Source organism: Bos taurus, unplaced genomic scaffold (assembly GCF_002263795.3).
Source record: "Bos taurus isolate L1 Dominette 01449 registration number 42190680 breed Hereford unplaced genomic scaffold, ARS-UCD2.0 Leftover_ScbfJmS_1728, whole genome shotgun sequence".
In the NCBI taxonomy this organism is placed as follows: domain Eukaryota; kingdom Metazoa; phylum Chordata; class Mammalia; order Artiodactyla; family Bovidae; genus Bos; species Bos taurus.
Window position 1 is genome coordinate 4,925 of NW_020190827.1, and position 25,633 is coordinate 30,557.

The 25,633-nt window shown below is 41.3% G+C and overlaps 3 long non-coding RNA genes across 3 annotated transcripts; 1 reads left to right on the forward strand and 2 right to left on the reverse strand.

Moving 5' to 3' along the window:
* Nucleotides 1-4,907: 4,907 nt before the first annotated feature.
* On the reverse strand, nucleotides 4,908-7,473 carry LOC112445528 (uncharacterized). Its single transcript, XR_003033706.2, has 2 exons — nucleotides 6,126-7,473; nucleotides 4,908-5,443 (listed from the first exon to the last, which is right to left on the reverse strand). It is a non-coding gene; the product is annotated as an uncharacterized lncRNA (long non-coding RNA).
* A 464-nt stretch (nucleotides 7,474-7,937) lies between these two features.
* On the forward strand, nucleotides 7,938-11,512 carry LOC112445527 (uncharacterized). Its single transcript, XR_003033705.2, has 2 exons — nucleotides 7,938-10,380; nucleotides 10,945-11,512. It is a non-coding gene; the product is annotated as an uncharacterized lncRNA (long non-coding RNA).
* A 10,037-nt stretch (nucleotides 11,513-21,549) lies between these two features.
* LOC112445526 (uncharacterized) lies at nucleotides 21,550-23,254 on the reverse strand. Its single transcript, XR_003033704.2, has 2 exons — nucleotides 22,722-23,254; nucleotides 21,550-22,077 (listed from the first exon to the last, which is right to left on the reverse strand). It is a non-coding gene; the product is annotated as an uncharacterized lncRNA (long non-coding RNA).
* Nucleotides 23,255-25,633: the final 2,379 nt, after the last annotated feature.

The window sequence follows — 25,633 nt, forward strand, 5'->3', positions numbered from 1 at the left end:
AATGGATTCCAATATATTTTTACCAATAAATTCTGTGGCTTGTCACTTATGCTTGGTAAGTTGAAGGAGGATTAGTCTTTCTTAAGAACAAGGTGCTTAATGAGGTTGCGGACTTAGAAAGAGGGATAATTAGTTCTTGATAACAGAGAAAGTGACTTAAGGACAAACGGTCCTCATTCTTTCCAAATAATGGATATTTTTTTCATATAATGGATATTTTCCATTTTACAAATGGACATTTGTACTAAACCGAATCTTTGAATCTCTCTGAAAATCGTGTAATATCTACATGAGAGTTGCTAGATTTTACTTAGAAACTAGTAACAGCGGTTATCTAGGAGAGAAGCTGACTGGGGAATGAGTGAAAGAGAGGCTAAGTAAGCCATGAGGTAGAAAAGAAATCATCAGCAAATATGCATGCTCGAAGAGTTAAAGAGCAGTGCCTCTAAAATTCCAAAGGAAAATATTTTTGAACCTACAATGGTACATGTAGCCAAACTATTAGTCAATTATGAATAAAATAATATAATTTCCACAAATATATTTTCTGATAGCTTCTTGAGGTTTTGCTCCAACAAAACAAAGGTAAAAACTCAAATTGAGAAAGACTCAAAAGGCAAAAGAAAAAAAAAAAGCTATGGACATAATTGAGAGTAACAAGAGAATGAAAGCCCTAGGGTGACAAGTGTTGGGGAAACCTACAGATCAACAAGATTCTACTGAGACACTTTGTCAAGGATACCAGAAATTATATTTCCAGTTGGAAACTCTATTTAATATAAGGATGGAAAGAATGACAGGCCAGTTAATTTAAAGCTATACAGTAGTCAATACTGTGGTGGTAATTGATTATCACTCTACTCTCTGGAAAGAAAAAAAAATGTATGTGTAGACATAGCTATTCACAGCATAAAACTACACAAACTACACATTCATTACATTGAACTTTTAAAAAATTTATTTATTTTTAGTTGGAGGGTCATTGCTTTACAGTGTTGTGCTGGCTTCATACAGTAACATCAATCAGTCACAGGTATACATAAGTCTCCCCCTTCTTTGACCTCCCCGCCCCCTCCCACGCCGTCCCATCTCTCTAGGTTGTCACAGAGCACCAGGTTGCCTTCCTTGTGTCATACAGCAAATTCCCACTTTCTTTCTATTTTCGGTGTGGCAATGTATATTTCCATGTTCCTCTCTCTATTCATCCCATCCTCTCATTTCCCCACTGTGACAAGTCGGTTCTCTATGTCTGCATCTCTCTTGCTACCTTGCAACTAGGTTCATCCATGTCATTTTTCTAGATTCCATATATATGCATCAAGATATGATATTTCGTTTTCTCTTTCAGACTTGCTTCACTCTGTATAACAGGCTCTAGGTTCATCCACCTCACAGCATTGACTTAAATTTGTTCCTTTTAATGTTGAGTAATATTTCATTGTATACGTGTACCTCAACTTCCTTATCCATTCATCTAGTTTGCTTCCATGTCCTGACTATTGTCAATATTGCTGCAATGAATATTGGGATACATGTGTCCCTTTCAGTTATGGTTTCCTCAGAGTATATGCCCAGTAGTGGGATTGCTGGGTCATTTGGTAGTTTTATTCCCTAGTTTCTTAAGGAATCTCGATACTGTTCTCCATAATGACTGTATCAGGTTACATTCCCACCAATAGTGCAAGAAGGTTCCCATTTCCCTTTTCTCTTTGAAGGCTGAGCTCTGAAGAATTAATGCTTTTGAACTGTGGTGTTGGAGAAGACTCTTGAGAGTCCCGTGGACTCAAGGAGATCCAACCACTCAATCCCAAAGGAACTCAACCCTGAATATTCACTGGAAGGACTGATGCTGAAGCTGAAACTCCAATACTTTGGCCACCTGAGGCAAAGAGCCAACTCAATGGAAAACACCCTGATGCTAGGAAAGATTGAAGGCAGGAGGAGAAGGGGGCAACAGAAGATGAGATGGTTGGATAGCATCACCAATTCAATGCACATGAGTTTCTGCAAACTGCAGACAATACTGAAGGACTGAGAAGCCTGGCCTGCGGCAGTCCACTGAGTTGCAAAGTGTGGGACATCGCTTAATGACTGAACCACAACAATGTCAAAGAGTCTTCTTTCTATGTTTTCCTCTAAGAGTTTTAGGGTTTATGGTCTTACATTTAGATCTTTAATCCATTTTGAGTTTATCTTTGTGTATGGTGTTATCTTTGTGTATAGGCTTCCCTGGTAGCTCAGATGGTAAAGTGTCTGCCTGCAATGTGGGAGACCCAGGTTCAATCCTTGGGGTGGGAAGAAGCCCTGGAGAAGGAAATGGCAGCCCACTCCGGTACTCTGGCCTGGAAAATTCCTTGGATGGAGGAGCCTGGAAGGCTACAGTCCATGGGGTAGCAAAGAGACAGACATGATTGAACGACTTCACTTTCACTTTTCACTTTCATGCATTGGAAAACAAATGGCAACCCACTCAGTTTTCTTGCCTGGAGAATCCCAGCGATGGGGGAGCCTGGTGGGCGGCCGTCTATGGGGTCGAAAAGAGTCGAACACGACGCGACTTCATTTTGTATGGTATTGGGGAGTTTTCTAATTTCAATCTTTTACATATAGCTGGCTAGCTTTCCCAGCACCACTTATTGAAGAGACTATCTTTTCTCCTATGTATATTCTTGCCTTCTTGGTCAAACATAAGGTGTCCATAGGTATATGGGTTTATCTGGGCTTCTATCTTGTTCCTTTGGTCTATATTTCCAGCTTTGTACCAGTACCATACTGGCTTGATGACTGTAGATTTGCAACACTACACATTTTTAAATTAATCTTAGTTATTAACATTTTGAATCACTTTCTCAAGTCCAGACAATCCACCAACAATTAATCAAGTCCTGATTTGTAGTGTTGTCCAATAATTGTCCCTCATAAGCTTGAAAGAACACACAACTTGCTGTGCCAGCAGACTGTAAATCCCAAAAGAATGAGGAAAAGAGGAACAGGAAGAAGAGACAAAGAAGATAGAGGAACAGAAGAAGAGGAGGGCGAGGAGTGGGAAGAGGAGACAACTTAAGATGCCAAAGCAAAAATCTAATACAGGAAAGACGTAGGCTAATTGTGCTGCAAACTATAAGATTATCACAACTGTAATGAGAAAAGTACTGCTTCTTTAAGTGGCATAGGGGCCAAGGCATTAAATTCATAGATTTAAAAGTAACCACACTGACAAGGTATGCTCATGGGCTGAGCAGTTCATCTGATCCTCATTGTGCTTTCTGTGCGCTGACACAGTTCTAAGTGCTTTATATATATGTATAAATGTAAGGCTCCCAACTAACCTATAAAATGAGTACTATTATTATTCCCACTTTTAAAGTGAAGAAAATGAGACCTTAAAATGAGACACAGAGACCTTAAGCGAATTACCCAAGATCATACAGTTGTTAAGCAGCAGAACCATGGAGTGAACTCAGGAAGGCTGACTGTAGGATCTGTGATCTCAGAAACATGACTGTGGTCATTTCTAGTAGAGAAGGTATGGGGTATAAATTAATTAGGAAACGTGCGTCTTTTGCAGGGTTGGTATTGTTCTTTTTCTTATCTTCATGTTTCTTGACAATAAAGAGATCAATCTATAATCATCCACTTCATAGAGCAAAGGTTTATGAACTTTCTGAATGTGTTGATTATGTTCTCCTAAAATCAAACAAAATTTTATTTTTTGTTTTCTTTTTTCCTGTTTTTCTTCAAGACAAAATTGGGGAGGGAATCATGTCAATAATATTAGGCCAGAGCCCTGTTCAAGAGTACAAAGTCAACCCTCCTAAAAATAAAATCACTTCTTCTTAGTGTTGGAAGCACAACAACAGTAAAATTCTTTACGCATTTGTTACCTATAAGGTGATGGAAATTAATGGAGTCAACTTCCCTCTAATATGAGAACATGTTTAATAATAGACCTGCTTTTCATATAGTCACTCTCATGAAATACATTTTTTTGCCAAAGAATTAATATATTCCTTAGCCCTTTTAACCATTTTCAAAAAAAATGTCTTTAAAAGATCATATGTACTTTCAGTTAAAAGAAAACAGATGTGATAGTAGAGAATTACATAGAAAGTTGAGACTCTGAACTTCAGCATAGTATGGCTAGAAAACTGTGAATGAATTATCAAAATCTCTAATACATCTTTCAGATCCAATGTCTTCAACCCCATTTGGAGACATTGCCTCTTTGATGACTGTTCTCCCTGCAGTTACTCTGCCCTGCCTCAGCACTCGCCATCTCTCACTGGTACAGTGTACCCCAGATACTCAAGGCTCACTCATCTCTTCACTCAAGTCTTTGCCCTAAAAGCCACTTTGGAAGAGCTTTTCTACACAGTTGTCTCTAACATTCCCCCTGCATCACTATTATTTGCCTTGTATGTGCACGTGTGTGTGTGTGTGTGTGTGTGTGTGTTTGTGCAAAATGCCTACAGGAGGTCTGATGGAAAAAGGACTTTGGGCAGCATCCTCATGTCCCTAGCACATAAGAGACTGCCCAGCATGTGTTAATAATGAGGAAACATTTGTGATTACATTAATTTCTATGAGTACATGGAGCTGAATAGATTCTTGCCTACTGGTTTTACAAATAAGGAACCTGAGACTGAGAGAATTCAGTTCTTTTCAGGGTCTTCAAGGTAGACAAAGATAGAAACAAATCAGAAGCCAATGAAGGAATTCTTTGATGGATCCAGTGCAAAAGACATATTTCAGACAAAGCTGAACTCAATGATGGAAAAGTCTAATTCTGATAATCCAAAGGGAAGGAAAAGGAACACTCAGAAGAATAGTTGTAGCTGACAGAAGAGAGGAAATACACTATTTGCAAAAAAAAAAAAAAAAAGAAGAAAGAAAGAAAGAAAAATACATAATGATCTATGAATATGCTTTATTGGAGAAGCAAAGGAATAGACCCACTAATTGCTCATGGGGTAGGGATCACAACGTGGATACAGACAGGCACATGGCACAGAGAGTACAAGCGATGATCCTGCTGCTCTTCTTCCAACAACGTGGTGTCAGCTTCAGGCAGCAAGCCTTTCCTCTGTCTGCTGTCGATTGAGGAGGGAGATTAAGGAAGATGCAGTCTGTCACCATGGCTGAAGGGAGGAAATGGAAAAGCCTGGATCTTGTTTCTTGGTCCAGATGAAATCCAGTGCTGTTACTTCCACTTGGGTGGACACTTCTGCTCACATGGTGGACATGGTGGCCCAGGAGGGCATTTCTTCTGTCTCAGTGGAGGTGGGCATGGATGAGGTGGGCAAGGCTCATGGCACTTGGGTGGGCACACTTTTGGAGGTGGATGGCAGGGCTCCTTGCACTGATGGTGATGCTGATGCTGATGCTGATGCTGATGTGGATGCGGATGCTGGTGGTGAGACATGCTTCCTGGGTCTCAAGGAATCTGAAATACAAACAGACAACTTTCTTAATAACGATGAGTCTCATTGGTAGAACATTTAGCTGCGCCAACAACCCTCCCGTCACTAAGGACTCTTGTGGATTCCTAATGCAAACTTTATGTTTTTTTAGAGCTACTTCACCCTTCTCTTTTAGTAACTCTTACCCTCAGATCTTCAGTCTTTTCTGATTAGCCTTTGCTTCTACCACTTTCTAAAACAAAATTACCTACAAGGCGTTGTACGAATACAAACATACTCTGAAGAATAAGCTGGATAATAAACTTGTAGCCAATCCCCAAACAAATCTCTACTTATTTCTCCCATCAGGTCTTGGTTGCTAGCCAAGCTGACCTGACTGTGGGCTTCTGAGGAGAAATGCAAAGGCTCAAACTAGGCACTCAATGGGATTGGATGCTGAGAAGGGGGCATTTGGAACTAATGTGTGCTGTGCTGTAGCACAGTATCTCATCCCCCCTACTCTCTCTCAGGTTAAGACTGTGCCTCTGACTCCATTTTCTCCTCACTTTTAAGATTGCATACATGACCAAATACCAAAAATTTACCCCTAAATCCTCATTATCTTCTTTTTCTTGTACAGAGCTCTAATTGCTTCAGTTAAAGCCACTTCTACTCCCAGATTAATCGCAACACCCAAGTTCCAAAAGATCTAAGAGTTGTGCTCACCAGAGGCTCCAAAGATCCCTATGACCGTCAGGACAATGACAGCACTGTGATGGAGACTCCTTTTATAAGGACCAGGCAGCCCCACCCAGGGGGAACATCCCAGGACTGGCATGATGCACTTTTTTCCCAACCAAATTCCACGTGCTTGCAATCTCAAAAATCAATGCCCCAGTCATACTGATATCACACAGTTCCCTTGTCCATGGACTTGCTCACCCTTCAGTGAGGAATTACAGAGTGATTCATTTGAGACTTTGTCTCATACTTCCTCTACCTGTGTCATGTGCCATAGGAAATATGAGGAATGCTTGAGAATGGTGCTATTCTTCCATAGTTAGAGATGTTGCTTCCCCCTCTTGCCAGTTCCCCAAGCATTGGTACTAAAACTTACTACCCCATTCCATTTCATCTGTCAGCACCCGGCTTTTTGTCCATTGATGACAGAGACCAGAGTTTCCTAACTGCACGTATTTTAACTCCTACCTCCAGCTTTTCTAAACTCACCTTGTACCCTATACTGCTTCTTGACATTTAAGTGACTTAAACCTGGCCAAAAAATCTACCTTGATTTTTTAGTGCAAGCAGTCTCATGTCAGATGTGCTTTCATATGGCTCCATACACGGACTTGAACAGGACAACGTGATCCCTCAGTTTCTTAGGCCATAAATCACAATCTCTGACCCCTTCCTGAAGCTCTACTTTTGCAGATTTATGCACTGATCTGAACTCTGCAGACCCATGATCTGAGTCATTTGTGGTCTACTAGAAACCCAAATTCCTCTCCTCTCATTATCTTCAAAATGAACTCAGTGTCTGGGCTATATGCATTTAGAAGCTTTCCCACTAATACTCCCTAAATATCTTGCACTTCTTTCCCCTACAACAGTTAATTCAATTGACTCGATCAGGTTATTTACTTTAAATGACACTTAGTGTGTTTCCAGACATTCTTAGTACACTCAGGGGATGAACCTCCATGAATCATTGATTCAGCCATTCAATCCATGTGGATTTTTCCTTAAATAAAAAAAATAGGGGTGAAATGGAACCCATTCATAATTTATTAGTGTAATTTGTTGACCGACAGTAACACTTCAGCTCATAATATTTACTATGCCTTTCAGGGGAAAACTTGAGTACCTTGGCTATCAGTTCAGTTCAGTTCAGTCCAGTCATTCAGTCATGTCTGACTCTTTGCGACCCCATGAAACTGCAGTACCCCAGACTTTCCTGTCCATCACCACCTCCCAGAACTTGCTCAGACTCATGTCCATCGAGTCGGTGATGACATCCAAACGTCTCATCTTATATCATTCCCTTTTCTCCTGCTTCAATCTTTCCCGAAATCAAGATATATTTCAATAAGTCACTTCTTCGCATTAAGTGGCCAAATTATTGGCGCTTCAGCCTCAGCATCAGTCCTGCCTTGTGAGAAACCTGTATGCAGTTCAGGAAGCAACAGTTAGAACTGCACATGGAACAACAGACTGGTTCCAAATAGGAAAAAGAGTACGTCAAGGCTGTATATTGTCACCCTGCTTATTTAACTTCTATGCAGAGGACATCATGAGAAACGCTGGGCTGGAAGAAGTACATGCTGGAATCAAGATTGCCAGGAGAAATATCAATAACCTCAGATATGCAGATGACACCACCCTTATGGCAGAAAGTAAAGAGGACCTAAAAAGCCCCTTGATTAAAGTGAAAGAGGAGAGTGAAAGAGTTGGCTTAAAGCTCAACATTCAGAAAACTAAGATCATGGCACCTGGTCCCATCACTTCATGGGAAATAGATGGGGAAACAGTGGAAACAGTGTCAGACTTCACTTTTGGGGGCTCCAAAATCGCTGTAGATGGTGGGTGCGGCCATGAAATTAAAAGACACTTACTCCTTGGAAGGAAAGTTATGACCAACCTAGACAGCATATTCAAAAGCAGAGACATTACTTTGTCAACAAAGGTCCATCTAGTGAAGGCTATTGTTTTTCGAGTAGTCATGCATCGATGTGAGAGTTGGACTGTGAAGAAAGATGAGCACCAAAGAATCGATGCTTTTGAACTGTGGCACTGGAAAAGACTCTTGAGAGTCTCTTGGACTGCAAGGAGATCCAACCAGTCCATCCTAAAGGAGATCAGTCCTGGGTGTTCATTAGAAGGACTGATGCTGAAGCTGAAACTCCAGTACTTTGGCCAACTCATGCAAAGAGTTGATTCATTAGAAAAGACTCTGATGCTGGGAGGAATTGGGGGTGGGAGGAAAAGGGGGTGACAGAGGATGAGATGTCTGGATGGTATCACCTACTCAATGCACATGAGTTTGGTGAACTCCGGATGTTGGTGATAGACAGGGAGGCCTGGCGTACTGCAATTCATGGGGTCACAAAGAGTCGGAAACATTTCAGCAACTGAACTGAATTCAGTGGAAAAACTTTTAAATGGATACAGTCCAGATATTGAGAGAATTTTGAAGATAATGAGAGGAGACGAATTTGGTTTCTAGTAGACCGAAAGCAGCAGAACAACAAGCAACACTAAGAACTGGACATGGAAAAATGAACTGGTTCAAAACAGGGAAAGGAGTAAGTAAAGGCAGTATATTGTCACCCCGCATACTTAAATTATATGCAGAGTACATCATGCAAAATGCTGGGCTGGATGAAGCACAAGTTGGAATCAAGATTGCCGGGAGAAACATCAATAACCTCAAGCATGAAGATGACACCACCCTTAGGGCAGAAAGCAAAGATGAACTAAAGATCCTCTTGATGAAAGTGAAAGAGGAGAGTGAAAAAGTTGGCTTCAAACTCCACATTCAAAAACCTAAGATCATAGCATTCGATCCCATCACTTCAAGGAAATAGATGGGGGAAAAAATGAAAACCGTGACAGACTATTTTCTTGGGCTCTAAGAAAGACTATTTTCTTGAGGACTGAGACTGCAGTCATGAAATAAAAGATGCTTGCTCATGGGAAGAAAACTATACCAAACCTAGACAGTGTATCAAAAAGCAGAGACATCACTTTGCTGACAAAGGTCCCTATACTCAAAGTTATGGTTTTTCCAGTGGTCATGTATGGATGTCAGAGTTGGACCATAAAGAAGGCTGAGCACTGAAGAACTGAGGCTTTTGAACTGTGGTGCTGGACAAGACACATGAGAGCCCCTTGGACACCAAGGAGAGCAAACCAGTCAATCCTAAAGGAAATCAACTCTGAATATTCTTTGGAAGGACTGATATTGAAGCTCAAACTCCAATATTTTGGCCTCCTGATGTGAAGAGCCAACCTATTGGAAAAGACCTTGTTGGGATGTTGGGAAAGATTGAAGGCAGGAGGAGAAGGGACGACAGAAGATGAGATGGTCGGATGGTGTCAATGGAAATGAGTTTGAGCAAACTCTGGGAGATAGTGAAGGACAAGGAAGTGTGGTGTGCTGCAGTCCACGGGGTCGCAAAGAGTTGGACACGAATGAGCAACTGAACAGCATCATACAACCCTAGACCACAATGACTCATGGTCGTGTGGCAGAAAAAGTAGAATTTCATGAAGGGATCCTATTGCATGAGCTTATGGCTAAGAAACCTGAGGGATCATGTTGTCCTGTTCAAGTCCATTATGGAGCCATGTGAAAACAGAGCTGAAATGAGACTGTTAGTACTGGAAAATCATGATAGACTTTGTGGCCATGGTTAAGTCATTTAATTGTCAAGAAAAGCCCAGAGATCAGTAGAATGTGGTATAAGGGGAATTTAGAAAACTGTGGGTGGGGGTTATGATATGTGTGTTTAGTAAACCCTAGTCATGACCATTGAGGGAGACAAAGCTGGGTGCTGAAGCTGAAATGGAATGGGGTAGTAAGTTTTCCATACCAGATGCGTAGGGAGCTGGGGAATGTGGCAAGCACAATCTTAACCATGGAGGAGCAGTACCATTGTCAAGGAATTCCTCATATTTCCTAACTGGTGCATGCTACTGGCACTGGGGCTTTGAGACAATGTATTGAGTGACTCACTCTGCACTGCCTCAGTGAAGGGTGAGGAAGTCCATGGCAATGGAGCTTTGTGATATCAGCGTGAGTGTGACAATTTGTTTTTGAGATTGCAAGCACATGGTATTTGGGGTGGGAAACAAGTGCATCATGCCAGATCTGGGATATTCCCTCTGGGTGGAGCTGCCTGGTCCTTATAAAAGGAGTCTCTACCACCGTGCTGCTATCTGTGTGCTACTCAGTCATAGGTCTTCTTTGGAGCCTCTGGTGAGTACAATTTTAGAGGTTTTTAGCACTCGTGTGGTAGGGTATAGTCTTAGGGTAGAAGTGCCTGTATTTTAACAAATTAGTGCTCTCTATGGGAATAAGAAGGTAATAAGAATTTAGGGGTAGTTTTTAGTCTTGTTCTTGACGTCTTAAATGTGCACTTAAATGAGACGAGAGGAATAGAATCAGTGGCACAATCTTAACCTAGGGAGAGTCAGGGAGATGAGATGCTGTGTTTCAGTGCACCCTGCATTCATTGCAAATGAAGCCTTCTCAGCCTGCAGTCCCACTGAGTGCTGAGTGTGGGCCTTTGTGTTTCTCCTCGGAAGCCAACAGTCAAGTCAATTAGACCAGCAACCAGGACCTCAAGGGAGAAATTAGTAAAGATGTGTTTTGAGATAAGCTACAAATTTCACATCCTGATTATTCTTCTTCAGAGTGTGCTTGTATTCACACAGCATTTGTGTAAGTAATTTTTTCTTTGGAAAGTGGTAGAAGAGGGCTCCCTAATAATGGAAGAATAGGACTTTCTGTTAAGAACAATGCTGTCTGTTTGTATTTCAGATTCCTTGAGACCCAGGAAGGATGTCTCACCATCCGCATCCGCATCCGCATCCGCATCCGCATCCGCATCCGCATCCGCATCCGCATCAGCATCAGCATCACCATCAGTGCAAGGTGCCCTGCCATCCACCTCCAAAAGTATGCCCACCCAAGTGCCATGAGCCTTGCCCACCTCATCCATGCCCATCTCCACCGAGCCAGAAGAAATGCCCTCCTGGGCCACCATGCCCACCATGCGAGCAGAAGTGTCCACCCAAGTGGAAGTAACAGCACCAGATTTCATCTGGACCAAGAAACAACAAGATCCAGGCTCTCCCGTTGTCCATCCTTCGGCCATGGTGACAGATTTCATCTTTCTTAACCTCTCTCCTCAACCTACAGCTGACAGAGAAAAGGCTTGCTTCCTGAAGCTGACACAATCTTGTTGGATAAACAGCAGCAGGATCATCGCCTGATCGCTCCTTGCCATATGCCCGTCTGTAATCCGAGTTGTGATCTCTATCCTGTGAGCAATTAGTGTGTCTATTGTTTTGCTTCTCCAATAAAGCCTGTGTCCTAGTTGAGTGCACATTTCTTCTTATGTTTTTCTTTTGCACTTTGTGTTTTTAACGTCTCCTGTCAACTACAAGTATTCTTCTGTGTGTTCCTTTTACTCCCATTGGATTTTCGGAGTTAGACTTTTCCTTCATTGAGTTCAGCTTTGCCTGAAATGTGTCTTTTAGATTGGATCCATCAAGGAATTCTTTCACTGGTTTCAAACGTGTCTATCTCTCTACCTTGTAGGACCCTGAAAAGAACTGAATTCTCTCAGCCTCAGTTTCCTTACTTGAGAAAATGAGGAGAGAATGTATTCAACTCAGTGTACTCATAGAAATTAATATAGACACAATGTTTCCTAATTATTGATACATGCCAGGCCATCTCTTATATGCCAGGCGCACGATAATGGTGACCAACATTCTTGTCCATCTAAATTCTTGAGGGAATTTTACACACACACCCACACACACACACATATGCAGAAGACAAATAATAGTCCTGCATGTGTATGTGAGAGAAAATTTGGAGAAAAGCTCTTCCAAAGTCGCATTTTGGGCAATAACCTGAGTGAAGAAATGAGTGAGCTTTGAGTGTATCTGGGATACATTGTACCATGAGAGGTGTGGGCAAGTGCTAAGGCAGAGGAAATTAACCACAGAAAGGACAGTGATCAAGGAGACACTGCCTCCCAACTCCAATACTTTGGCCACCTCATGCGAAGAGTTGACTCATTGGAAAAGACCCTGATACTCTGAGGGATTGGGGGTAGGAGGAGAAGGGGATGACAGAGGGTGAGATGACTGGATGGCATCACCGACTTGATGGACATGAGTTTGTGTGAACTCCGGGAGTTGGTGATGGACAGGGAGGCCTGGCGTGCTGTGATTCATGGGTTCGCAAAGTGTAGGACACGACTGAGCGACTGAACTGAACTGAATTGAAGTGAAGCCTTCTGTGGGGGACTTTGACTGCCCTGGGTATGCAGACATCTATAGGCACTGGTACTTTGTGACATTAAATGTTTCCCAACCGCTCTGAAGATCAGCTTCCTAACACTGCTGTAAATTAAGGACAAAAGCTATATTGGCCTCAAAATTTTGCTATGAGAACAACAAAATGTCTAATATAATGCACATATCATAGTCTGTTACCAAGCCCAAGCTTGCTTCGCTCGCTGCAGTGAATCTGAGATGAGGTGTCTAGACTAGGAAAAGGAAAAAATGAAATGAAAAATTTCATTTTTCACCCAGGAATCAAACCCAAGTCTCCTGCATTGCAGCCCGATTCTTTACCAACTGAGCTATGAGGGAAGCCCACCTAGACCAGAAAGGGACTTTGTTTGGGAACCCGCTGGCTGAGACAATGAGAACCTAATACCTCAAAATAATCATCTTGCTGGGGCCTGGTTGCCAGGTTCTTTTATGAGTCAGAAATGGAGTGCGAATAAGGAAACAAAGTAAAAAACTACTCAATTGCAAATTGAGTACAAAATTACAAAATTGCAAATTTCCCCTAGTATGGCAAGCCTCATGCGGAGGAACGTGTTACATTTGCTTCCTTACAGTCCCTCACAGGTGGGCAGCTCAGGTTATCTCCCAAAGGCAGTCCATTATGCACACTTACAATAGCAAAAGTGGCAAGATGAGGGTTAAAATCACAGAAGCGGATCCAGCACAGATTCAAAATCAACTCTTCCTGGTTACAAGGCTTAAGGTAATATGAGCCCCATATATATGATAAGGGGTTAATTTCCAAAGTATGTAAGAAGCTCCTACAACATAATAGAAAAAAATTTAACAACCTTAATTTTAAATAGGTAAGGGACTTGAATAGAGCTTTCTTTAAAGAAGACATATATATGTATATCCACAGGGACATGAAAAGGAATTTAATATCACTACTAATCACCAGGGAAATGCAAATCAAAACCACAATGATGTATCACTTCACACCTGAAGAATGACTAAAGAAGAAATTCATAGGGCCTGGACTCCATCTTAGGCCTGTTTGTGCTGATCATGCTCAGCCACCTTTCCAATGGATTTTGAACTCCGTGTTTAGTGCCTATGAAAACAACAACAGAAGGGTAAGACCCCCTCCACACAGGGGAACCTTGAAGATCATATCTAGGTTACTCATCACCTAAGAGCAAACATACACTAATCATCCCTTCCTCCTAACAGGCTATAAATTTTTTTTATCTACCGGAGTGTAACCTCGGGTTTATTGATTATTGGCTAACTGTTTGAGCACATGAGCACATAGCATGTGAATGATGGGGTTATTGGGATTGTATTTTCCTTGGTTTACCTAAGTCTCAAGGATTTTGGAGTGCTGGGTTCAGACACGAACACACGGGGTATAAAAGATTTTCACAAATGCTGGTCGGGGTCCTTGACTAAGAGGAGACTCTGCCTTGGGCCCGCCGGTGCAATAAACTGCACTCCACTATCTGCATTGTCCTTCTGAGTGAGTTTGTTTCCCGGAACGTGTGGCTACAACATGACTATAATCAAAAAAGCAATATAGCAAATGTTGGTGAGATTATGGAGGGAAAAAGCACCCTTGTACCTGGCAGTGGGAAGGCAAAATGGTGTAACCATTATAAAGAATATGAAGGTCACTCAAAAAGTTAAAAATAGAAAAAACAGAACTATCATAGGTTTTACCCATTCTACACCTACATTATTTACCCAAAATATTTTAAGTCAAAGACTCAAAAACATATTAGCACTCCCAAGTTCACTGCAGCAGTACTCACAGTAGCCAAAGTGTGGTAACAAACTAAATGTCCATCAACAGATGAATGGATAAGTAAACTGTAGTATATACATACAAAGGATTATTATTCCTTCTTAAAAAGAAGGAAATCCTGTCCTAGGACACAACATGAACTCACCTGGAAGACATTATGCCAAGAGAAATAAGCCAGAAACAGACGGACAAGTACCACATGAATCCCCTTATATGAGGTATCGAAAAGAGTCAAGCTCATGGAATAAAGAATAGAATAGTAGTTGCCAGGAACTGGGGGAGGGAGGGCATGGAGTAAAAGAGTATTGCTAATCAATGGGTATTGTGAAATGAAAATCTCTACTGCCAAATCAATAAACAAGAAATGTCACAGCCATCAGCGATTTCTGGCCTCCAAATGTGAATGCGGGCTCCCAAAGCTCAATCCACCAGATGCCACCACCCACCATGGTGATCCACCCGCCATGGTGATTGCTGAGGAGCTGGGGGAACACAAGGAGCAGCCATCTGCCACAGCTGCCACTGCTTAAGGTGAACAAGGAAACAGGATTTGGCCCACATAGCTGAGGTACATATGACAGCAATGAATTCAGTGAGCCCAGAGGCTTGAATCTTCCCATACATCCAATGCTAAATTCCTTAATTTGATATCTGATCTTTGATGTTCAGACTGCCTGCTCCCTTTGCTGTAAATTTGTATGCAGCCTGACTCCCACTGCCATGTTCCAAGGGGAACACTTTTCTCAGAGCTACAGAGATGCTGTCTCCTGGGCTTGGAGTCCTAAACTTTCCCCCAAATAAAATAAAAGTCTCCTTTCAGGTTGTGACTATATTTTTTAGTTGACAGTATAAAATTTCAGTCCTGAAAGGTATCTCAGTTCTAGAGATCTGCTCACACCATCAAGCCTGTGTATAACAACACTGTATTATATACTTAAAATACTGTTCAGAGAATACACCTCATGTTAGGTGTTCCTAACACAATAAAACTTAAAAAAAAAAAAGTAAATTGATACAGCTACTATGGAGAACAGTACGGAGATTCATGTAAAAACTAGAAGCAAAACTACCAAATGGCCCAGCATATGCCCTGAGAAAACCATGATTCAAAAGGTCATGTGTACCTAGTGTTCATTGCAGCACTATTTACAATAGCCAGGACATGGAAGCAACCTAGATGTCAATCAACAGATGAGTGGATGAAGGTGTTGTGGCACATACATATAATGAAAAATAACTCAACCAATAAAAGGAACAAATCTAAGTCAGTTGAATGGAGGTGGACAAATCTAGAGCCTTTTACACACAGTGAGGTAATTCAGGAAGAGAAAAACAAATATTGTATATTAACACATATGTATGGAATCTAGAAAAATAGCTCTGATGGACCTCTTTCAAGGGCAGGAATAGAAATGCCGATGTAGAAAACAAACTTGTGTGCACATGAGGGAAGGAGAGGGTGGAACGAATTGAGAGAGTAGCACCGAAATACAGGCATTGCCGTGTGCAAAATAGATGACGATGGAAAGCTGTTTTATAGCTCAGGGAGTTCAGCCTCATGTTCTGTGACAACCTAGAGGGGAAGGATAGGGGGCAGTGGGGTGGACATAAGGCTCACGGTGGAGGAGATATATGTGTACTTAGAGCTGATCCACATTGTTGCATGGTAGAAACCAACAGAATACAGTAAAGCAATTATCTTCCAATTAAAAATAAAATTAAAAATGATATATGTCAGCTCTAAAGGTAGAAAAACTAATAATTATGAATAACTACTCAAAATAACTGGTCAATAATGTCAAAGATGCTCCAGATCTCATAAAGAATAGCATCATGTAGACTAAGGTCTCCAAGCTAAGACCCCTGCCCTGCTCCTCTCTTTCTTCTAGCTGTTATCACTGCTAGTTAGAAGGTCAGTTGGAAGGCACTTGAAGAATCCACATCTTTTTACTAATAACAGAGGTCTTCCTTCTCCACTGCCTGAGGGAAGATTTCAAGCATGTGCTCTTGCTTGAAAGAAGACCGTGTAGCATCTGCTCTGTTTCTATCTTGACTGGGCTGATGTAGTTCAGAAAAAGATCAGTGGCATAACCTGGGTGTTTGAAGAGGTAGGAACTTCTTTAGACTGAGTCCTGCTCCTGATCTCTTTCTCAGTCTCTCAGAGAACCAAGATGAGGACCGCTGTTCCCGCCCAGTCCTCTGAGATTGCACAATGCAGTAACGAGGATCACCATTAGGAAACAGACGCCCTTCAGGAATCCTGGAAGGAACAGCAATGTCTTGGGATGAATTAGGTTCTTTCACAACATTCTTTTCATGATGAAGTCTTAGGAACTAGGTGGTACCTGCTGGAATTATTAGGGAATTATCTAGGGAATATGTGACTTAGTTTTACCAACATAATTTTATACTTGCTTATCTTTCTCCATGAATTACTAATGGATTTCAATATATTTTTACCAATAAATTCTGTGGCTTGTCACTTATGCTTGGTAAGTTGAAGGAGGATTAGTCTTTCTTAAGAAAAAGGTGCCTAATGAGGTTGCGGACTTAGAAAGAGGGATAATTAGTTCTTGATAACAGAGAAAGTGACTCAAGGACAAATGGTCCTCATTCTTTCCAAATAATGGATATTTTTTCATATAATGGATGTTTTCCATTTTACAAATGGGCATTTGTACCAAACCGAATCTCTGAATCTCTCTGAAAATCGTGTAATATCTACATGAGAGTTTGCTAGATTTATCTCAGAAACTAGTAACAGTGGTTATCTAGGAAAGAAGCTGACTGTGGGGAATGAGTGAAAGAGAGGCTAAGTAAGCCATGAGGTAGAAAAGAAATCATCAGCAAATATACATGCTCAAAGAGTTATGGAGCACTGCCTCTAAAATTCCAAAGGAAAATGTTTTTGAACCTACAATGTTACATGTAGCCAAACTATTAATCAATTATGAATAAAATAACATAATTTCCACAAATATATTTTCTGATAGCTTCTTGAGGTTTTGCTCCTACAAAACAAAGGTTAAAACTCAAATTGAGAAAGACTCAAAATGCAAAAGAAAAAAAAAAAAAAAAGCTATGGACATAATTGAGAGTAATAAGAGAATGAAAGCCCTAGGGTGACAAGTGTTGGGGAAACCTACAGATCATCATGATTCTACTGAGACACTTTTTCAAGGATACCAGAAATTATATTTCCAGTTGGAAACTCTATTTAATATAAGGACAGAAAGAATGACAGGCCAGTTAATTTAAAGCTATACAGTAGTCAATACTGTGGTGGTAATTGATTATCACTCTACTCTCTGGAAAGGAAAAAATTGTATGTGTAGACATAGCTATTCACAGCATAAAACTACACAAACTACACATTCATTACATTGAACTTTTAAAAAATTTATTTATTTTTAGTTGGAGGGTCATTGCTTTACAGTGTTGTGCTGGCTTCATACAGTAACATCAATCAGTCACAGGTATACATAAGTCTCCCCCTTCTTTGACCTCCCCGCCCCCTCCCACGCCGTCCCATCTCTCTAGGTTGTCACAGAGCACCAGGTTGCCTTCCTTGTGTCATACAGCAAATTCCCACTTTCTTTCTATTTTCGGTGTGGCAATGTATATTTCCATGTTCCTCTCTCTATTCATCCCATCCTCTCATTTCCCCACTGTGACAAGTCGGTTCTCTATGTCTGCATCTCTCTTGCTACCTTGCAACTAGGTTCATCCATGTCATTTTTCTAGATTCCATATATATGCATCAAGATATGATATTTCGTTTTCTCTTTCAGACTTGCTTCACTCTGTATAACAGGCTCTAGGTTCATCCACCTCACAGCATTGACTTAAATTTGTTCCTTTTAATGTTGAGTAATATTTCATTGTATACATATACCTCAACTTCCTTATCCATTCATCTATGTTGCTTCCATGTCTGACTATTTTCAATATTGCTGTGATGCATATTGGGATACATGTACCTTTTCAGTTATGCTTTCCTCAGAGTATGTGCCCAGTAGTGGGATTGCTGGGTCATTTGGTAGTTTTATTCCCTAGTTTCTTAAAGAATCTCGATACTGTTCTCCATAATGACTGTATCAGGTTACTTTCCCACCAATAGTGCAAGAAGTTTCCCTTTTCCCTTTTCTCTTTGAAGGCTGAGCTCTGAAGAATTGATGCTTTTGAACTGTGGTGTTGGAGAAGACTCTTGAGAGTCCCGTGGACTCAAGGAGATCTAACCACTCAAACCCAAAAGAAATCAACCCTGAACATTCACTGGAAGGACTGATGCTGAAGCTGAAACTCCAATACTTTGGCCACCTGAGGCAAAGAGCCAACTCAATGGGAAAGACCCTGATGCTAGGAAAGATTGAAGGCAGGAGGAGAAGGGGGCAACAGAAGATGAGATAGCAGCTTGGATAGCATCACCTATTCAATGGACGTGAGTTTCTGTAAACTGCAGACAATAGTGAAGGACTGAGAAGCCTGGCCTGCGGCAGTCCACTGAGTTGCAAAGTGTGGGACATCGCTTAATGACTGAACCACAACAATGTCAAAGAGTGTTCTTTCTATGTTTTCATCTAAGAGTTTTAGGGTTTATGGTCTTACATTTAGATCTTTAATCCATTTTGAGTTTATGGTGTTATCTTTGTGTGTCAGCTTCCTTGGTAGCTCAGATGGTAAAGTGTCTGCCTGCAATGTGGGACACCCAGGTTCAATCCCTGGGTTGGAAAAGGAAATGGCAGCCCACTCCGGTACTCTTGCCTGGAAAATTCCCTGGATGGAGGAGCCTGGTAGGCTACAGTCCATGGGGTAGCAAAGAGAGGGACATGACTGAGCGACTTCACTTTCACTTTTCACTTTCATTCATTGGAAAACAAATGGCAACCCACTCAGTTTTCTTGCCTGGAGAATCCCAGCGATGGGGGAGCCTGGTGGGCTGCCGTCTATGGGGTCGCAGAAATCGGACATGACGCGAATTCACTTTCTATGGTGTTAGGGAGTTTTCTAATTTCATTCTTTTACGTGTAGCTGGTCAGTTTTCCCAGCACCACTTACTGAAGTGTCTATCTTTTCTCCTATGTATATTCTTGCCTGGTCTGTCAAACATAAGATGTCCATAGGTGCATGGCTTTATCTGGGCTTTCTATCTTGTTCCTTTGGTCTATATTTCCAGTTTTGTACCAGTACCATACTGGCTTGATGACTGTAGATTTGCAATACTACACATTTTTAAATTAATCTTAGTTATTAACATTTTAAATCACTTTCTCAAGTCCAGACAATCCACCAACAATTAATCAAGTCCTGATTTGTAGCGTTGTCCAACAATTATCCCTCATAAGCTTGAAAGAACACATACCTTGCTGTGCCAGCAGACTGTAAATCCCAAAAGAATGAGGAAGAGGAACAGGAAGAAGAGACAAAGAAGATAGAGGAACAGAAGAAGGGCAGGGCGAGGAGTGGGAAGAGCAGACAACTTAAGATGCCAAAGCAAAAATCTAATACAGGAAAGATATAGGCTAAATATGCTGCAAACTATAAGATTATCACAACTGTAATGAGAAAAGTACTGCTTCTTTAAGTGGCATAGGGGCCAAGGCATTAAATTCATAGATTAAAAAGTAACCACACTGACAAAGTATGCTCATGGGCTGAGCAGTTCTGATGCACTCACAGTAACATCTGATCCTCATTGTGCTTTCTGTGTGCTGACACAGTTCTAAGTGCTTTATATATACGTATAAATGCAAGGCTCCCAAGCTAACCTATAAAATGAGTACTATTATTATTCCCACTTTTAAAGTGAAGAAAATGAGACCTTAAAATGAGACACAGAGACCTTAAGCGAATTACCCAAGATAATTACCAGTTGTTACTTAGAGGAACCATGAAGTGAACTCAGGAAGGCTGGCTATAGGATCTGTGATCTCAGAAAGATGATTGTGGTCACTTCTAGTGGAGAAGGTATGAAATGCAATTTATTTAGGAAATGTGGGTCTTTTGAAGGGTTGGTAATATTTTTTTCTTATCTTTGTGTTTCTTGACAATAAAGAGATCAATCTATAATTACCCATTCATATAGCAAAGGTTTATGAACTTTCTGATTATGTTGATCATGTTCTCCTAAAATCATACAAAATTTTATTTTTGGTTTCTTTTTTCTTGTTTTTCTTCAAGACAAAATTGGGGAGGGAATCATGTCAATAATATTAGGCCAGAGCCCTGTTCAAGAGTACAAAGTTAACCCTCCTAAAAATAAAATCACTTCTTAGTGTTGGAAGCACAACAACAGTAAAATTCTTTACGCATTTTTTACCTATAAGGTGGTGGAAATTAATGGAGTCAACTTCCCTCTAATATGAGAACATATTTAATAATAGACCTGCTTTTCATATAGTCACTCTCATGAAATACATTATTTTTGCCAAAGAATTAATATATTCCTCAGCCCTTTTAACCATTAAGAAAAAAAGTCTTCAAAAGATCATATGTACTTTCAGTTAAAAAAAAACAGATGTGATAGTAGAGAATTACATTGAAAGTTGAGACTCTGAACTTCAGTATAGTATGACTAGAAAACTGTGAATGAATTATTAAAATCTTTGATACATCTTTCAGATCCAATGCCTTCAACCCTGTTTGGAGACATTGTCTCTCTGATGACTGTTCTCCCTGCAGTTACTCTGCCCTGCCTCAGCACTCACCATCTCCTCTCACAGGTACATGTACCCCAGATACTCAAGGCTCACTCATCTCTTCACTCAAGTCTTTGCCCTAAAAGCCACTTTGGAAGAGCTTTTCTACACAGTTGTCTCTAACATTCCCCCTGCATCACTATAATTTGCCTTGTATGTGCACGTGTGTGTGTGTGAAAAATCCCTGCAAAAGTTTTGGTGGAAAAAGGACTTTGGGCAGCATCCTCATGTGCCTAGCACATAAGAGACTGCTTGGCATGTGTTAATAATGGGGAAATATTTGTGAATAAATTAATTTCTATGAGTACATGGAATTGAATAGATTCTTGCCTACTGGTTTTACAAATAAGGGACCTGAGACTGAGAGAATTCAATTCTTTTCAGGGTCTTCAAGATAGAAAGATAGAAACAAGTCAGAAACCAATGAAGGAATTCTTTGATGGATCCAGTGCAAAAGACATATTTCAGACAAAGCTGAACTCAATGATGGAAAAGTCTAATTCTGATAATCCAAAGGGAAGGAAAAGGAATGCTCAGAAGAATACATGTAGCTGACAGAAGAGACAAAATACACTATATGCAAAAAAAAAAAAAAAGAAAGAAAAATACATAATGGGCTATGAATATGTTTTATTGGAGAAGCAAAGGAATAGACCCACTAATTGCTCATGGGGTAGAGATCACAACAGGGATTACAGACGGGCACATGGCACAGAGAGTACAATCGATGATCCTGCTGCTCTTCTTCCAACAACGTGGTGTCAGCTTCAGGCAGCAGGCCTTTCCTCTGTCTGCTGTCAGTTGAGGAGGGAGATTAAGGAAGATGCAGTCTGTCCCCATGGCCAAAGGGAGGAAATGGAAGAGCCAGGATCTTGTTTCTTGGTCCAGATGAAATCTGGTGCTGTTACTTCCACTTGGGTGGACACTTGTGCTCACATGGTGGGCATGGTGGTCCTGGAGGGCATTTCTTCTGGCTCAGTGGAGGTGGGCATGGATGAGGTGGGCAAGGCTCATGGCACTTGGGTGGGCACACTTTTGGAGGTGGATGGCAGGGCTCCTTGCACTGATGGTGATGCTGATGCTGATTCTGATGTGGATGCGGATGCTGGTGGTGAGACATGCTTCCTGGGTCTCAAGGAATCTGAAATACAAACAGACACCTTTCTTAATACCTATGAGTCTGATTGGTAGAACATTTAGCTGTGCCAACAACCCTCCCATCACTAAGGACTCTTCTGGATTCCTAATGCAGACTTTATGTTTTTTCAGAGCTACTTCACCCTTCATTTTTAGTATCTCTTGCCCTCAGATCTTAGTCTTTTCTGATTAGCCTTTGCTTCTACCACTTTCTCAAACAAAATTACCTACAAGGTGTTGTACGAATACAAACATACCCTGAAGTATAAGCTGGATAATAAACGTGTAGCCAATCCCCAAACAAATCTCTACTTATTTCTCCCATGAGGTCTTGGTTGCTGGCCAAGCTGACCTGACTGTGGGCTTCTGAGGAGAATTGGATGCTGAGAAGTGTGCATTTGGAACTAATGTGTGCTGTGCTGTAGCACAGTATCTTACTGTCTCTCAGGATAAGACTGTGCCTCTGACTCCATTATCTCCTCACATTTAAGATTGCATTCATGACCAAATACCAAAAATTTACCCCTAAATCCTCATTATCTTCTTTTTCCCATACAGAGCTCTAATTGCTTCAATTAACGCCACTTCTACCCCTGGATTAATCCCAACACCCAAGTTCCATAAAGATCTCTTAAGAGTTGTGCTCACCAGAGGCTCCAAAGAAGACCTATGACCGTCACGACAATGACAGCACTGTGATGGAGATTCCTTTTATAAGGACCAGGCGGCTCCACCCAGGGGGGATACCCCAGGACTGGCATGATGCACTTGTTTCCCACCCCAAATTCCACGTGCTTGCAATCTCAAAAATCAATGCCCCAGTCATACTGATATCACACAGTTCCCTTGTCCGTGGACTTGCTCACCCTTCAGTGAGGAATTACAGAGTGATTCATCTAGACTTTGTCTCATACTTCCTCTACCTGTGTCATGCACCATAGGAAATATGAGGAATGCTTGAGAATGGTGCTATTCTTCCATAGTTAGAAATGTTGCTTCCCCCTCTTGCCAGCTCCCCACGCATTGGTACATAAAACTTACTACCCCATTCCATTTCTTCTGTCAGCACCCAGCTTTTTTTCCATTGATGACAGAGACCAGAGTTTCCTAACTGCACGTATTTTAACTCCTACCTCCAGCTTTTCTAAACTTGCCTTGTACCATATACTACTCTTGACATATAAGTAACTTAAACCTGGCCACAAAATGTACCTTGATTTTTCAGTGCAAGCAGTCTCATGTCAGATGTGCTTTCACATGGCTCCATACACGGACTTGAACAGGACAATGTGATCCCTCAGTTTCTTAGAACATAAATCACAAGCTCTGATCCCTTCTTGAAGCTCTACTTTTGCAGGTTTATGCACTGATCTGAACTCTGCAGACCCATGATCTGAGTCATTTATGGTCTACTAGAAACCCAAATTCCTCTCCTCTCATTATCTTCAAAATGAACTCAGTGTCTGGGCTATATGCATTTAGAAGCTTTCCCACTAATACTCCCTAAATATCTTGGACTTCTTTCCCCTACAGCAGTTAATTCAATTGACTCGATCAGGTCCTTTATTTTAAGTGACACTTAGTGTGTTTTCAGACATTCTTAGTACACTCAGGGGATGAACCTCCATGAATCGATTCAGCCATTCAATCCATGGGTATTTTTCCTTAAATGAATAAAATAGGGGTGACATAGAACCCACTGATAATTTATTAGTGTAATTTGTTGACCGACAGTAACACTTCAGCTCATAATATTTACTATGCCTTTCAGGGGAATACTTGAGTACCTTGGCTATCAGTTCAGTTCAGTTCAGTCCAGTCACTCAGTCATGTCTGACGCTTTGCGACCCCATGAAACTGCAGTACCCCAGACTTCCCTGTCCATCACCACCTCCCAGAACTTGCTCATACTCATGTCCATCGAGTTGGTGATGCCATCCAAATATCTCATCTTCTATCATTCCCTTTCCTCCTGCTTCAATCTTTCCCGGCATCAGATCTTTTTCAATAAGTCACTTCTTCACATTAAGTGGCCAAATTATGGGCGCTTCAGCCTCAGCATCAGTCCTGCCTCTTGAGAATCCTGTATGCAGGTCAGGAAGCAAGTTAGAACTGCACATGGAACAACAGACTGGTTCCAAATAGGAAAAGGAGTTCGTCAAGGCTGTATATTGTCACCCTGCTCATTGAACTTTTATGCAGAGTACATCATGAGAAATGCTAGGCTGGAAGAAGCACAAGCTGCAATCAAGATTGTCAGGAGAAATATCAATAACCTCATTTATGCAGATGACACTACCCTTATGGCAGAAAGTAAAGAGGAACTAAAAAGCCCCTTGATGAACATGAAAGAGGAGAGTGAAAAAGTTGGCTTAAAGCTCAACATTTAGAAAACTAAGATCATGGCATCTGGTCCCATCACTTCATGGGAAATAGATGGGGAAACAGTGGAAACAGTGTCAGACTTCACTTTTTTGGGCTCCAAAATCACTGTAGATGGTGACTGCAGCCATGGAATTAAAAGACACTTACTCCTTGGAAGGAAAGTTATGACCAACCTAGACAGCATATTGAAAAGCAGAGACATTACTTTGCCAACAAAAGTCAAGGCTATGGTTTTTCAAGTAGTCATGCATGGATGTGAGTGTTGGACTGTGAAGAAAGCTGAGTGCTGAAGAATTGATGCTTTTGAACTGTGGCGTTGGAGAAGACTCTTGAGAGCCCCTTGGACTGCAAGGAGATCCAACCAGTCCATCCTAAAGGAGATCAGTCCTGGGTGTTCATTAGAAGGACTGATGCTGAAGCTGAAACTCCAGTACTTTGGCCACCTCATGCGAAGAGTTGACTCATTGGAGAAGACTCTGATGCTGGGAGGGATTGGCGGCAGGAGGCAAAGGGGACAACGGAGGATGAGATGTCTGGATGTCACCACCGACTCAATGCACATGAGTTTGGGTGAACTCCGGGTGTTGGTGATGGACAGGGAGGCCTGGCGTGCTGCAATTCATGGGGTAGCAAAGAGTCATACACGACTGAGTGACTGAACTGAACTGAACTGAACTGAACGGAAAAACTTCTAAGTGGAACAGTCCAGATATTGAGACAATTTTGAAGATAAAGAGATGAGAGGAATTAGGGTTTCGAGCAGACCGAGAAGCAGCAGACCAACAAGCAACAGTAAGAACCGGACATGGAAAAATGAACTGGTTCAAAATAGGGAAAGGAGTAAGTAAAGGCAGTATATTGTCCCCCCGCTTATTTAACTTATATGCAGAGTACATCATGCAAAATTCTGGGCTGGATGAAGCACAAATTGGAATCAAGATTGTTGGAGAAATATCAATAACATCAAGTATGAAGATGACGCCACCCTTAGGACAGAAAGCAAAGATGAACTAAAGATCCGCTTGATGAAAGTGAAAGAGGAGAGTGAAAAAGTTGGCTTCAAACTCCACATTCAAAAACCTAAGATCATAGCATTCGATCCCATCACTTCATGGGAAATAGATGGGGGAAAAAAGAACACAGTGAAGACTTTATTTTGTTGAGATCCAAAATCA